Here is a 15,235-nt window from a genome sequence, read left to right on the forward strand (position 1 = left end):
CACCTCACAGTTGTTTTAATTTGCATTTCTACAATTAATAGTGATTTGGAGCATTTTTTCATATGACTAAAGATAATTTACATTTCTTCATTTGAGAATTGCCCTTTTTCCTTTGAACATTTGTCAGTTATAGAATGCATTGTATGCATAAATTAGACTAATTTCTCTATATATTAAGGTTTTAGATTTTAATAGTAGAATGAAAACACATTTAAGGAAGTAGGGGCCAAGGTAAGAACATTTAGCCTAGAGTGTCCCAGCCATGGTGAGTTAATCTATTGTGCAACTTATTGGCATGGTTTTCCCAGTAGCAATTGCTATTTTGATTTAATTGTTATGGTCAGAATATAAAATGGATGGGATAAAAAATACAATTTTATCTGGATCCTTTTAGATATAGTGGACAGTGATCAATTAAAGAATACATAGATACTCTATGAAGGATTTAAGAAAGAATAGGGATGAGAGTATACGAGAAATCTTGAATAGGTTGAACCTAAACCATCATTGATAAAGTACCAGATATGTTTTCATAATACAAACATGAATTTTGTCATACTTTAAATGGACTCAAGAAGCTTGCTATTTAAAAGTATTTGTTGCAACTTCTTTAGCAAATATATAGAACATTTTATTTCCTTGGTAATTGTTATTCTCTAATTTATTTAATAAATCTGAATTTTATTTTGCATAATAGATATTAAATTACTTTCTTACATTTATTTTTATGATGAGCATGATCTCCATTGGAGATTTGTCTGGATCTTAAGCAATTTAGAAATAATTTTATAGTCTACCACAAAGACCTCTGGTATCACCACCTTCCTGAGCAGTTGGCGATACCAAGATACAAAGACCAGGACTTCATCATATCCATCATATCCTTTACTAAAGAAGTAGGGACACTTACAACAAGCAGAATTAATGTAATATTTAAATTTGGCGTGATTCAATATGAGAGTTATAAAAGTGAGATTGTGGTCGCCATTTATAAAATATTAGCCCTTAAGTCAGAAATGACTGTTAGCAGTTTTTATTTTACAATTAGGTAGAGATATTGAAAGTGGGAAATGTAGGAAGGAGTGCTGATCCAGTGAAGTCTGGCTCCCTCAAGTCCTAATCTACATGTGGAAGCCCTGGTGGCATCTTCAGCCAGAAATCCACTAACACAAGCCTCTTCCTTCAGCCCAAGTCACTCACTCATCAAGACTCTCCAGCGTAGAAAGCTCCAATCAAGGACAAGTCTGGGACAACGTGATGGCATCCAAGAAGAATCTCCCTTCAGCTCAGCTCACGGCCAGCAGAGTAAATCAACTGGTCCTTGGGCTTGGCCTTTTACATCCCTTTTTCCATGTCACTTCTTGTCTCTTCCCCTCTTCACAGGAACCAATTATAGTCTCCCAATTTGCCTAACCCTGGCCAATGGGGAGGGGGGCAGTGCTTGTGGCCTTTGGGTGTATAAATTAATAAGTGACTTATGAGCTTTCTTATGTAGTGACTTACCAAATCCTAAGGAGGGGCACTTCAAATTCTTTATTTTATTAAATTAAAGGTTGCTGACTGATTACATTAAAAAAGCTCTTTCTTCACATTAAGTTCACTGCAGGTATAGAACTCCACAGTTGAAAGAAATCTGAGAACCTATGTAGTCCTGCAGATAGATAGATAGATAGATAGATAGATAGATAGATAGATAGATAGATAGATAGATAGATAGATAGACAGAGATGTAGATAGAGATATAGATTTCCATATATATACAAATAACTGTGCTCCAAGATAGTGTGTAAAAAGTACATGAGAGAAGCCTAGACAATGTGTTGTGATTAATCTGAAAAGGAAAGGAAGAGAGAATTTTCCTTGGGACTTTTGAGAATTAGTTTCTGGAGGATATAGTTCAGAGTTGCCCACTTAAGGAAGGGATACATTTTAATGCAGAATAAAACAAAAACATTAAAATAAAATTTATAATGTTGGTATAGGAACAATCTACTATTTGGTGAAGATTGATGGTTACTGTCTATGTATAAACATGTATAATACAATTGTATTATACATATCTATAAACTCATTTCAAAGTTTTAATCTATTTTCTTGTTTTCATAATACACTAGAACACAAGTTGAAAATAAATAAGTTATTTTGGTACATTTCAGATCCTTCTCCTAGCAAACAAATCAGTAGTAATTTTTTACTGTGACTTATTAGAGTTTCTGAGATTGTTTTGTCCATATCCCCCTTAATCTGTTCACAATTCCGAATAGGCCCTGTAGATATATTTTAAGTAGCCACTTATGTGGCATGAGCATTTACCAACAACAGTGCTTTTCCATGGCATGAACATTTCTCAGTCTTTATCCTTCCATACATATATTTGGGAAATTTCAACTTGACCAATTTCAGTGTTGCTTTAGTTGAATAGATCATCAGTAAATATACACATATGAAAAGGGACATTAACAAAAATTACAAGGGCTACTACTTCCATCTAGTGGCAAAGCAAGGAAATTAAAAGTAAAATCTTTGTAATGAAAGTAATGGAAAATTGAGGAATTACAATACTTTTAGAAACAATTCTCAATAAACAGGATGAAAATCTCCCTGAAAAAAGTAAAAACTGAAAACTTTTATCAGCTTAGAAATAAATTTTTACTTCCTCAATCCTTTAAAATAGGAGGGTTTAGAAATCTTGAATATTACTTTATCATGAAAAGCTAATTGGTGTTGTATCTGTTTGCTATTGAAAGATTCTTGCTTGGTCTATCTGTTTACCATAAGCATAAAATATCTTGTTCCTTGAAAGGTTCACTGACCTTTATTCACTCTGATCTCATAATATTCATCAGTGTACTTTTAAAATTAAACAGTAGCAAAAATAAGCACATTTTTTAGAGAATTATGTCAGTTGATCAAATTTCTGCTTGGGGCTCTTCTTCTGTTTTTCTGGGCAAACATAGTCAGTGATGTACCAAATGGGAACAGATACATTTCACTGTCCCCAAATCTCTGAGGTTTAATTATATCAAACTACAAAATAATTTCTTTTCTCTGAAAAAATAATAACTCTGTACTTACATCTATTAAATATCAAGATGCACTTATGATTCATAAAATATAAAACACTTTGGAAATTCTTAAATTTGCCATATTAGACTTGTGTTCTTTTCAATAAGTTTATCATCAAAAAGCAATATGAGGAAATGTACAACATATTGTTTGGGTTCAGACCAACTTGCAAATCGACTCTTTGGTTCCTGTGCAAATAGCTAGAGGATATCTGTCATGGCAAATGCTTTCTTTTCCCTGGCATCAATAGAAACATGAATGCTACTAAGAAGTGTATTTCTCTCTTACAAGTAAACTTATTTTTTTCTCTCTTTTATGTCTGCAGAAATTTAAACTGTATACAACCGATAGCTCTTATTGTAGAGGAAAAAAATTATGCCAGCTTTGGTCATGACAGAGCAAGTTTTATATGATATGTGAAACTCCCTGGTCTGTATGTAAAACAATTTGCTGAAAGAAAGATAATATCCATGGGAAGCTGAATATCACCAATGAATCCTTTAGATATTTAAGGGGTTTTTTTTGTTTATTTTTTATACATGATAGCTAAGTGTTTTTATTTCTGAAAGTAAGACTATCCTACATTAGTGAAAGGGAATAAAAAATTTCACCTTATCAACATTTAAGCTTACTTGTTTAATCAGTTCAGAAATAAAAGAAAATGACTTAAGAACTAATTTGTAATATCAAATGACTTTACCTTTTCAGCTAACTACAGATAAGCTACCCTCATCATGTCCCGGCTGAATACTCCCTTCGTGTCACTATTGTTAGAGTGCAGTAGCTTTAAGTAGTCTTTTCAGCATTTTCTTATCACAAAGCATAAGTAGTTGAATATCATGACAAATGACATTGTTAGACAGGTCAGAAATGGTTTATACAGTTAATACAGATATTAATATAATCCCTACATGAATATATTATTCATTGCTTGTATATATGGATACCTATATGATATCCTTTCCAAATTCATTTTCTAAAATCTTATTTTGGTCTTTAAAGAAAATCATTAGCATAATTATCATTACATCCAATTAGGCCCATTGAAACATGTTTATATCAATGTGGACAAGGGCAAATATAACACATTATCAAAATATACATACTTCAGATTTGCCATTACCAAAAGGATTTATCTTGAACACTTCCAAACTCCAAGAGACTGTATTTCCATATACAACAATGAAGTGATCAATCAATTAAGGAGTACATCTAGGCCCCAATGAATGTGAAAATATATTTACTGAACATTCTTAAGGAATATGGAATTAATCACATTGTAAATAATAAAAGGAGCCCCGCCCCTCAAAAACCTTCTCATCTAAGAGATAAACAGATATAAAATTAAGTAACACAAACATACCTGGTAACAAAGCAAGAATCACCAAAAAAAAAATATAAAAGCCTATTTCTGCCAAGGAAATTTATTAAAGGTTATAGATAAAGTTGATTTTATGGAACATTATGTAAATTGATCTTGATAAATGAAATCATAATAGAAAGCATGAAGGAAGATCACCATATATTTGAATCCTACTTCTGTAATTAATTATTTTGTAATGCAAAATTAATTTACCTGCTTGGTGCATTTAGATTTTCATTTAGTGGATTTTCAAAAGTGGGGTATATTTTTTGTGCCTTTATTTCTACGACTATAGTTACATGCATTTCATGGATCTTTGATTTTTTTTTCATATCTACCCTTTAAAAGAGGCTGGGTGTGTGTGTGTGTGGATTGGGGCAGACCACTGGATTGAGACTCAAATGTAGAGACAGGAGATCCTGGTTCAAATTTATCTTTTCTTGCTGTTTGAAATGGGCAAGTCACTTAATCCCCATTGCCCAGCCCTTACTGCTCTTCTGCTTTGGAACCAATACAATGTATTGATTCTAAGATGGTAGGTCAGAGTGTTTTTTTAAACAAAAATAAAGAAAAGAAAAGAGGCCAGGATATTGACTCATTTAGTACCCTTTCAACAATGAACTTACTGAAAACAAGAATTGAGCTTTTGCTTTGTTTTATATCACCAGAACTTAAACAGTACCTGTCAGAGCAGAAACTTAATAAATACTTAACTGACTGTCCTTCAGCTGTAATGATAGGTTTTAATGACTAGAATAACACCTTTCCTCTCCTTAGAAAGTTTATTGAGTTCTTCCCATCAATCAAACAATTAACCAATATGCATTAATCATCTACTAAGTGTTAAGTGCTAGAAATACAAATTAAAAGTAAGATAGTCCATGTCTTCAAGTTTCTTATAGTCCCCTCGTGGGACAAAACATGTTCATGAAATGTAAGTATAGTATATATGTAAAATATATAAATAGTGATGGTGGGAAAGGGTTGTTATTAACCACTGGAAGAATCTGGAAATGCTTCTTGTTGAGCTGAACTTTGAAAGGGCTAAGAACTTCTAAAAGGCAAATGTGGAGAAGGATAGTATTATAAGTACAGGAGATTACCTGGATAAAGACACTGAGGGGAAAAAAATAAAATTGAATGCTATCAAAATACTAGTTTAACAATACTGTAGAGTACATTTAATCAAAAAGCATTTATAAAATACCCACTTTTATGCCAAGCAATATGTTAAGGACTTGGAATACAAATAGAATAAGATAAAATAAAATAAAACAAGACAAGACAAAAAAGCCCCTACTCTCAAAGAGTTCAGAGTCTAATAGGTGAGATAGCATATTAAAACTAAAAAAACATAAAATCCTAGGTACAAAAAAGTTGTATACTATGCATTTATTAAATATATGTGGTTAATTGAAGATAATCAACAGAGGGAAAATTACTAAGATCAAGGAGAACCAGAAAAATCTTGTAGAAAGAGGAACTTTAGCTGAGACTTAGGAAGCCAAGGAAGGTAGGAAGCAGAAATAAGGAAGAAGAACCTTCTGGAATTAGAGATGGACAATGTGAAGTGTGAAGAGTCAAAAAATTGATTGTTATGTGCAAAAAAAACTCAGTCCAGTCTCATTGGATTACAGAATATATAAAGGAGAACAAGTTGTAAAATGAATGAAAATGTCAAAAAAAGATAGGTCATAAAGGGTTTTAAAAGTTAAACAAAAATTTTTATATTTGACCTTGAAGGCAAAAGAATAAATAAGTACAGGAGAAGTGATTTGTAATCAACCTTAAAGATAGACTAAAGGGAGAATGTGAATAGATTTAAATGCCAAAAGAGTTTTATTCTTTACTAATGATATGGGAATCACTGAATCTTCTTGAAAAGGGTAGTAACAAGATCAGACTTATGTTTTAATAATATCAATTTTGCAGCTCCATGAAAGATGGGTCACAGAAAGAAGAAAAAGGAAATCAGTAAGATCATTCAGTAGTCTACTATATTAGTCTTTGTAAGGGGACCAGAATGATACATTCTCTTTCCTTCTAAGGTCCTTAATATTCTATATTCTTCCTTCACATGGAGTCCCTTAGTTTTCATTTGGGATTCGGAGGAAAGATCTTTCTTTATTCATCATGATACAGGACAAGGAGGATTGCTGGCAGAAAGATCTGGGTATAAGACCCAATCTCAAAGTATGAGACAGGGGGCAGCTGGGTAGCTCAGTGGAGTGAGAGTCAGGCCTAGAGACAGGAGGTCCTAGGTTCAAACCCGGCCTCAGTCACTTCCCAGCTGTGTGACCCTGGGCAAGTCACTTGACCCCCATTGCCCACCCTTACCAATCTTCCACCTATGAGACAATACACCGAAGTACAAGGGTTTTAAAAAAAAAATCAAAGTATGAGACAGCTCAATCAAAGCCCTTGAGTTGGGGAAGAAAGACTTAAGATAAAGAAACGAAATCTGACTAGCAAAGAATTTGTAGCTGTACCAGGTTGGCCATAGTCTTGGAAGAAACAATGAGAAGTTTGTGACTAGAAGAACATCTGAGAAGCTGTTCATTTACTTACAGAACAATTGAAAGTAATGCCTGAAACAAATCTGAAAATGGTATTTTAGTTTCTGTATGAAAAAAAAAAAGTTTTCAAATGGGAAAATACTGGAAGCAATGCAAGTAAGGAAAACAAATAGATTTCTTGGAAGTAGGTGACCAAGGCTAGAGCAAGAATTTTAATAGTGAGTGAAGGGATAGCTTATTAGGCATTTACGAGGAATTTGAAGTAGTTTAATTTGGCCACAATTAATTATAGAAGACATATAACAGACACTGAGGGAAGTGCTTCCATTTCCAAGCTATATGACTTGGGACAAATCAATTAAATTCTCTGAGCCCAACTTTGCTTATCTTGAGCAAATTTTATATATGTAGCTAATTATTAAAGTTAATCCTATTAGTGGAAGTTTATAAGTTTTAGTTTTAGAAAAACAATCACAGGGTGCCATTTAAAACAGGCATCAATTGCGTCAATTGCTTTTTTGGGAGACCCAACTTGTGGGTTTGAGTATGTGATACACTGATTACATGGTTCTATTCTCTATATCATGCTCACTGTTAATTCAAAAGTGTATCTATATGTCATAGTAAGGAATTTTGACAATGAGAAAAGCTTTTAAAGGCAAAAGAGTACTTTGACAGTCATATCCCCAAAGGAATGGTGGTAAGACATTGTTATGCTTATCATGTTTTTTACATGTAAGTATAATTTTAATCATTTTCTGACAATTTGTAATCTTCATTCCCTTCTTCCCTACTCCCCTAATGGCAAGTAATGTGATACATATTGTACATGTTATCATAAAATATATATTCTATGTTTGTCATATTGTGAAAAAAGACACATTGCTTACACTAGGAAAAAAATCATGGAGGAAATAAAGAATGGAATGTTTCAATGTACATTTAGAGTGTCAATTCCTTCAATGGCAGTGGACAGCCTTTTCCCTCATGAATTGCATGAAGTTGTCCTAGATTCCAGCTTTGCCAATAATATTTAAGTCATTCACAGTTGATCATCTTATGTTACTGCTATTGCTGTGTACAACTTTTTCCTAGTTCTGCTCACTTCACTTTGCATCACTTTATAGAAGTGTTTCCAGGTTTGTTTGTTTGTTTTTGTGATCATCTTCTTCATCATTTTTTATGGCAGAAAAGTATTCCTTTACATTCATATACCAAAATTTGTCCAGCCATTCCCCAACTGATGGACATTCTTTCAGTTTCTTGTACTTTGCCTTCACAAAAATACCTACTATAAATACTTTGGTACAAGTAGCTCATTTAGAGACCTAGTAGTGGTATTGCTGGATTTGGGACATGCACAGTTTGATATACCTTTGGGCTTGGTTCCAATTGCTCTCCAGAAGGTTTGTATCAGTTCACATCTCCTCCGCTAGTGTCCTGGTTTTTCCACATCCCTTCCAACATTTATCCTTTTTTTTTGTCATTATCCAGTGTGATAGGAGTGAGGTAGGGTTATCATGCATTTTAGGATTATATTTTATGACTTCAGACTCTGATTATTCACTCCTAGGAATTATGTCTATGACATGGGTGGTTATTGATTTCCATATGATAGAGTTTTTCTAGTATGACGTTTCTCTGATCTTTTCTCAAGGTTAAATAACTATAGAGAGGAAGTACTAAAGAGAGACTATGGTATATAATCCAGTTATTTGTTATTTAATTTAAATAATGTTTTTAATGTTAAAATATTAAATTATAGAAACATAAATTCTCACAAGCACCTAGTCAGATATAACAAACTTAGCCAATGCATTATGTGAAAGGATCCAGGTTGCAATGATAGAGCTAATTAAATTAATTATCATAACAAAGGGAATCCCACCTATCTATAATAGTGCTCACTTTTATTTATGTTTATGAATTTCCATTTTTGTTCTTTTTAAATATTGTATCCATTAAATTTAAAATAAATTCACTTAATAACATTTATTGATAATGTGCCTCAATTAATAAACAAAATTATATATCCTAATATTTGATGGATTATTTGATGGTTAAATAAACAAAAAAAAAAGAATTAGTAATCAAGAAGAGGTAAGTTTAAATTAAGTAATCCATAAAATGGATAGGAGTAACAGAATCACATATGAGCCTGCAACTGAGGGGCACTCATCAAGATTAATGGCTATATCTGGAAACAAAAAAAGAAGAGCAGGTAATACAGAGCCTAATATTTAACTAATAGCTTGACTTGCTCAGAGTTCTACCTTATGCTGCCATTATGGTAGAATTTTGTGTTTTAAAAGGGCATTGTTTAGCAAGGGATAATATGGCAGGAAAGAAAATGTCAGATATTGATAGCAGCAACACATATGTTGCTAATTTGTGCTCAGTTCTCACTAATTAATATCACTGTGTAGGAGTAAACTATTTTCAGATCTCAAGAAAGGCCCAAAGTAACATATTATTTGCCTTATCATTCATGTAATTTTTCCATTCACGTTTATAACAGGTAGAAAAATTTTTTTTGATGAGGAAATATTTTCAGCATTTGTATCTCAATTGTTTAGTATTATTCCTGGCACTTCATTAATTACATGAAAAATATCCTTCTCTCTATCTCTATCTGTCTGTTTCTCTTTCTCTCTGCCTCTCTCTACTTGTATTCCCTTCATTCACTCTTCTAAATAGTTTTCTAAGACTATCATTAAGGGAAATTCCTTCATTAAGACCCAGCATAAATTCATAATAATTAAGTAATTCCAAAGTCTCATAATGTCTTAGCAATCCATATGTTTATTTGTGATATAGTGGAAAAAAATACCTGGGAAGAATTCAAAGTGTCTGAGTTCTCGTCCCAGTTCTATCACTTCTTCAACCATATGACTTTGGACAAGTCACTTAAACTCTGTGCCAAAGTTTTCCCATCTATGAAAACGAGACAAAAAGTATTTAACTTGATGAGTTAATAAGCCTAACGTGAATTTTGAATTAAATTATATGCCTGAAAATAGAAAATGGTAAATTATAAAATATGTAGCAGTATTCTTCCCTGAATTTTAGGGATATGGCCTTATGAAAATGAAAGGAATATTGATTATAATAATTAGTTAGATTTGCTCAAACATACATTTTCCAAGGAGTTTCTAATACATAAAAATATTGTTTCGTGACTATACGATTGAGAAATCCATCACCTGAATCCTGACAAAACTATTCCCAAATGAACTTAGGCTGGAAATAGTCTTAGTGACTTTTCTGTTTGTTTGTTTGTTTTTTTTTTTTTGTTTGTTTTTTTTAACCCTTGTACTTCAGTGTATTGTCTCATAGGCGGAAGATTGGTAAGGGTGGGCAATGGGGGTCAAGTGACTTGCCCAGGGTCACACAGCTGGGAAGTGGCTGAGGCCAGGTTTGAACCTAGGACCTCCTGTCTCTAGGCCTGACTCTCACTCCACTGAGCTACCCAGCTGCCCGTGACTTTTCTAAATAAACCAATTGTTATCTCAACTAGGACCAACCTCAGATTTTACAGTTAAAACAACTGCTATTTTCCTGTTTCCTGGAACCTCAGGCCCACTCCAGAAATTTACCATCACATACTCCCATGAGCAGTGGTGGTTTTGAAACAATAAGAAGATAGCTCACCCTATAATTGGTGGGTTCCTTTTCTGTGGAGAAGAGTTCCCCTATGCATGCCTTTCTGTTGAGAAGAATATAATAAACATAATCCTTGTACCTCTCTGTCTGATTCTTGGTGTCTCTCTCTCTCATCTCACTTCTGCTCTGTTCCATGGAGTCAGACACCCACAAAGGCAGTGGATTAGGAACTTCTAATATGTAAACTAAAGCATTGTAAACAGATTTTTCCATGGAACCTTAAATTTACGGGGCCTACAAATGAAAATATATGCATTCCTACAGCAGAGTAGAAACAACTGAACTTAACACCCAGTTAGTCATTTTAAAAACTATCTACTTTGAGCCACTATAATAACCAATTTTCTAACTCAGATCAATTGAAATTGTTTTAGTCATCTGAAAATTGTTGTCTTTCTATAATATCATGAATTATTAAGTTGATTTGGTTGGGAGCAGTTTAATTCTCTTATCCTAGGTGCTAAAATTGTTCTGAATCAAAGATAGCCTACTTATATGCGCCCAAATTCCCTTTTATCTAATTAATTTAGAAATTATAACAATAGCTTAACTCTATTGTAAATTGTTCACTGGAAAAAAGAGTGAACTTACTTTTCATCGTGAAATATTAAATTGAAAACACTGGAATAGCCAAAAATAAATAAATAAAAGCACTGGACAAGTAGTAATATTTCCTTGTTTCAGGAAAAAATGTGAAGTCCTTTACAATCTAGCTCCAAATTATCCTTCTACACTAATAAAATTAATAATCCATCCTTTTCATCTTCCTTCCAGGATACTCTATTCCTCAAACAAACTTTCTAATTTATTGTTTGTTATATGTAATATTATGACTCTTCTCTTTGTCTTTACAAAGATTATCCCTATATTTGAAATTCTATAGCTCTACCCTTTTTTCTTGTAGAAGAAAGGAAGGAAAGAACCAAGCATTTAAGTGCCTATGTGCCAGGCACAGTGGTAAGCACTTTATAAATATCTCATTTGATCCTCAAATTAAGCCTCAAAGATAGATGTTATTGTTATTCCCATTCTATAGTTGAGAAAATTGAGACACAAATGAAATTATTGAACAATGTTTTACGAGGTCAAATTTGAACTCATGTTTTTTCTTATTCTAAGCCCAGCACTCTACTTTGCTACCTAGCTGACTAAATATAAAAGCTAGTTTCCTTCAAAGTACAAATAAGGTGCCATATCCTTCACAGGCCACCTTTCTTGATCTTTCCAGCTTCAGTGTTTTTCTGTCTTCAACCACACAAAACTTATGTGGTACTTATTTTGTACATATTGTCCTATACCTCTCAGAGTCTATGTTGTTTCCTCCAATAGAATGTAAGGTTGTTGAAAGCAGGAGGTTTTTTTTTTCATTTTTATCCCTATATTTTCCACACCTAGCAAAGTGTCCTGACAAATACTAAGAAGGCACTCAATGTATTCCATGACCTTGGACAATTCAGCCTTCTTGAACCTCAGTACAATTTAGCTATATCAAATGAAGGAGTTGGATTATATGACCTCTATATCTCTAAAACCTTCAATTCAGTGTCCTTCATTTTACTTAAATATTCAAACATAAAACTGGTACTAGAAAAGAGATGTGGCAATGATGTTAAAGAATAATAGCAAAATAAATCCAATTTTATAATTTGAATAAATGTATAAAATTGTCCATCTTTCATGAAATATTGGAGGCAAAATAATTTGATAAGGAAAGAGCTTATTGAACATGATCACAATGCCTATGTTTCTTCCAAGAAGCAAAAACTTGGGAAAAGAAAGAATGTGCATTCAACATTGTAGAAATGTATAGTTTGGTCCCAGCACACTCAACCAAGTGAAAATATCAGCTTCTTCTGCAGCCAAGGAAAATTTCAATTTTGGTTGTTGGTTGAATTAAATTTGAAAGAATGCATAGAATTTGTACAAGGCTTCATTTAACTTCTACCTACATTTTATCAAGATATGTTCCTTAAGTGTGAACATTCTTCTGCAGATATGTTTCTCTCTCTCTCATTTTATCTATTTTAACCATAACTTCAAGATTCAACTTTTTTGGCTTCCATTGAGAGACACTTTCCTTTTCAGACCCCATCATGTCACTCCTCAACCAAACTAAAACTCCTCATCACAATGGATTTTAGGGTCCCCACAAAAGACCTTGTCTTCTTTAAAGGCCTTCAACTATGATAAGTATCACCTTATGTCCCAGACAAATAAGTGTCTTACCATAACTGGGGAAATTACTTAACCTCTCCATATCTCAGTTTCCTGGTATAAAAAAAGGGAGAATAATAATATTTGTACTACCTATCTCTCACTCTGGTTTTGAGGAAAGAGAATTAACCAAAATTAAAAGTACTGTAAATATATTATCACCATAGTATACATGTATATTGCATAGTTATTGTTATTGCTATTATGTGTTTTAGAAACATGGATTTTCAGTGAATGGTGCTGAGTTCTGTATCCCTGGATTGGAAATTATCTTCTTCACTGTGTTTTATTTATATTCTTCTGCAGATACTCCCAATAATTTTGTGAGATATGCTTGGCAGATATAATTGTTGGTATTTTATAGATAAGGGAATGATGACTCAGAAAACTTAGATTATTTCTCTAAGATCACATAGCTATCAATTATTGGAACTATACAAGCAGAGAGAACTCTAAAGACAAATTTCCCTTTTTCAAGGAATTTACAATATTGTTTTTGAGGCTAGGTAAATGTACAAATAATTATAGTGCAATAGAGAATATATGTGTTTAAAGGAGATACAAAGAACTATGAGAGCTTAGAGTTGTGGAAGAATATTTCCAAACAAGGGATTCAGAACTCAATACCATTTCCTCAAAATCCATGCTGTCTCTTAATTTGTCCATTTCTGTCACTAGAAAAGACTGACTCTGGAAACCAGGTTCATGGAATTTTTGATTGTTCATCCTTCTCAACAAGTACATCTGCTAAATACCCAGATGCCATTTATTCTTTCCTACATCTGTCTCTTCCTTCCTACTTCCTCTGCCACAGACTGAGGATATGGTTTTCTCATTTGTTGCCTGCATGGTTCTAATTCATTACTTTTTGCTTATCTGATTATAATAGTGTCTTAATGGGTCTTTCTGATTTTAGGCTCTCTCCTCTCTCTTATCTCATACAAATGGCAATGGTAGAACACAAAAGAATGAGTCCCTTGCTTACAGACTCTTAATGACTGCACATTGCCTATGGAATAAAATAAAATTTTATCAGCTCATCAAGTCCTTCTACAATCTGACCTTTTTAAGTCTTATTTATATTACTTTTCTTCCCATGATATATTTGATTCAAACTAGAAAACTCATTGTTCCTTGATCTCCTGCAATTCCTTACTCTTTACTTTTGCACAGTCTGTTTCTCATGTCTGAAATAGTCATTCTACATTTTTATTATTTGTATGTGGATATGTTCTTGCTAATAGAATCCTATGAGAGTAGAGCCTGTTATGTTTCTCTAGCAACTAAGACAGAGTATTGCACACAGTAGGTATTCAGTAAATGTTTGTTGAATTGAAGCAAATTAAAAAGCTTTAAGGCAAGAAGCTTCATTTGAGCTGTTAAGATTCTAGCTGGTGGAGAGGGAGCATTCTAGGTATAGGGAATGGAATAAGAATGAAGATAGGTGCGTGCTAGATGTATTTCCAAGGAAGCTAATAATCCAATTTAAGTAAAAGAGAAATGGAAGGTTAGATGACAAAGACAGACAGACAGACAAGTAGATAGATAGATAGATAGATAGATAGATAGATAGATAGATAGATAGATAGATAGATAGATAGATAGACAGAGAATTTATTAAGAGATTATTATGTTTACAATAGTAGCCTCTGGAGATAAAAATATGAGGAAGCAAGATAATCTCTAATCTCCTTGAACTTAAATTCTAATGGAGGAAGACAACCCATAAAAGGAGCTAAAATATAATGGAGGAGGAAGAAAATAAGAATAAAAAGAGTGAGGCAAGCCATGAATAAAGTGAAAAAAGGATAGGATTCCTCCTGAAAAATCCTTCAAAAGCATTTCTGTTTAAGCATACATCAGACTCCTGCCCCAACTGCTTCACAGTAGTCTAAAAGGGGATGAAGCCAAGAATAGTACCACATAAAGCCTAGACCTAGGGATAGCAGATTTCAAAGGATTCAGAGAAAGGATAGGTAAGAACACATGGGCTGAAATCTGACGGAGATAGTGGACCCAAGTGGTTTGGGGAACTCTCGAGAAAGAAATTCTAAAAATATAAGCCCCAATAATTTCAGTGAGGGGAAAAAAGAGCAATTTATAAAGAAAATTATATAGGTATTCAGATTTTTAAAGGACATGTTTGGAAGATGGCAGAAAAAAATTACAAAAATACATCATTATCCTATAAAAATAGCATTGCAACCAGTAATTTTCAGAATGAACTTTGGCTGGCAAAGAAGGCTAAAGATAACAACAGCAGCATCTTAAGCAGCAACAAAAGCATCTTTTAGATATGGTTAGATGAAAAGTTGAGCAAAGGAGAGGTAGGGCCACAATTTGATAGTAATGATAAATGGATAAAGGATGGTAAGTAAATACATGAAAAAGGAGGAAAAAGAAAAGAGAGAAT

Source organism: Gracilinanus agilis, chromosome 3 (genome assembly GCF_016433145.1).
Source record: "Gracilinanus agilis isolate LMUSP501 chromosome 3, AgileGrace, whole genome shotgun sequence".
In the NCBI taxonomy this organism is placed as follows: domain Eukaryota; kingdom Metazoa; phylum Chordata; class Mammalia; order Didelphimorphia; family Didelphidae; genus Gracilinanus; species Gracilinanus agilis.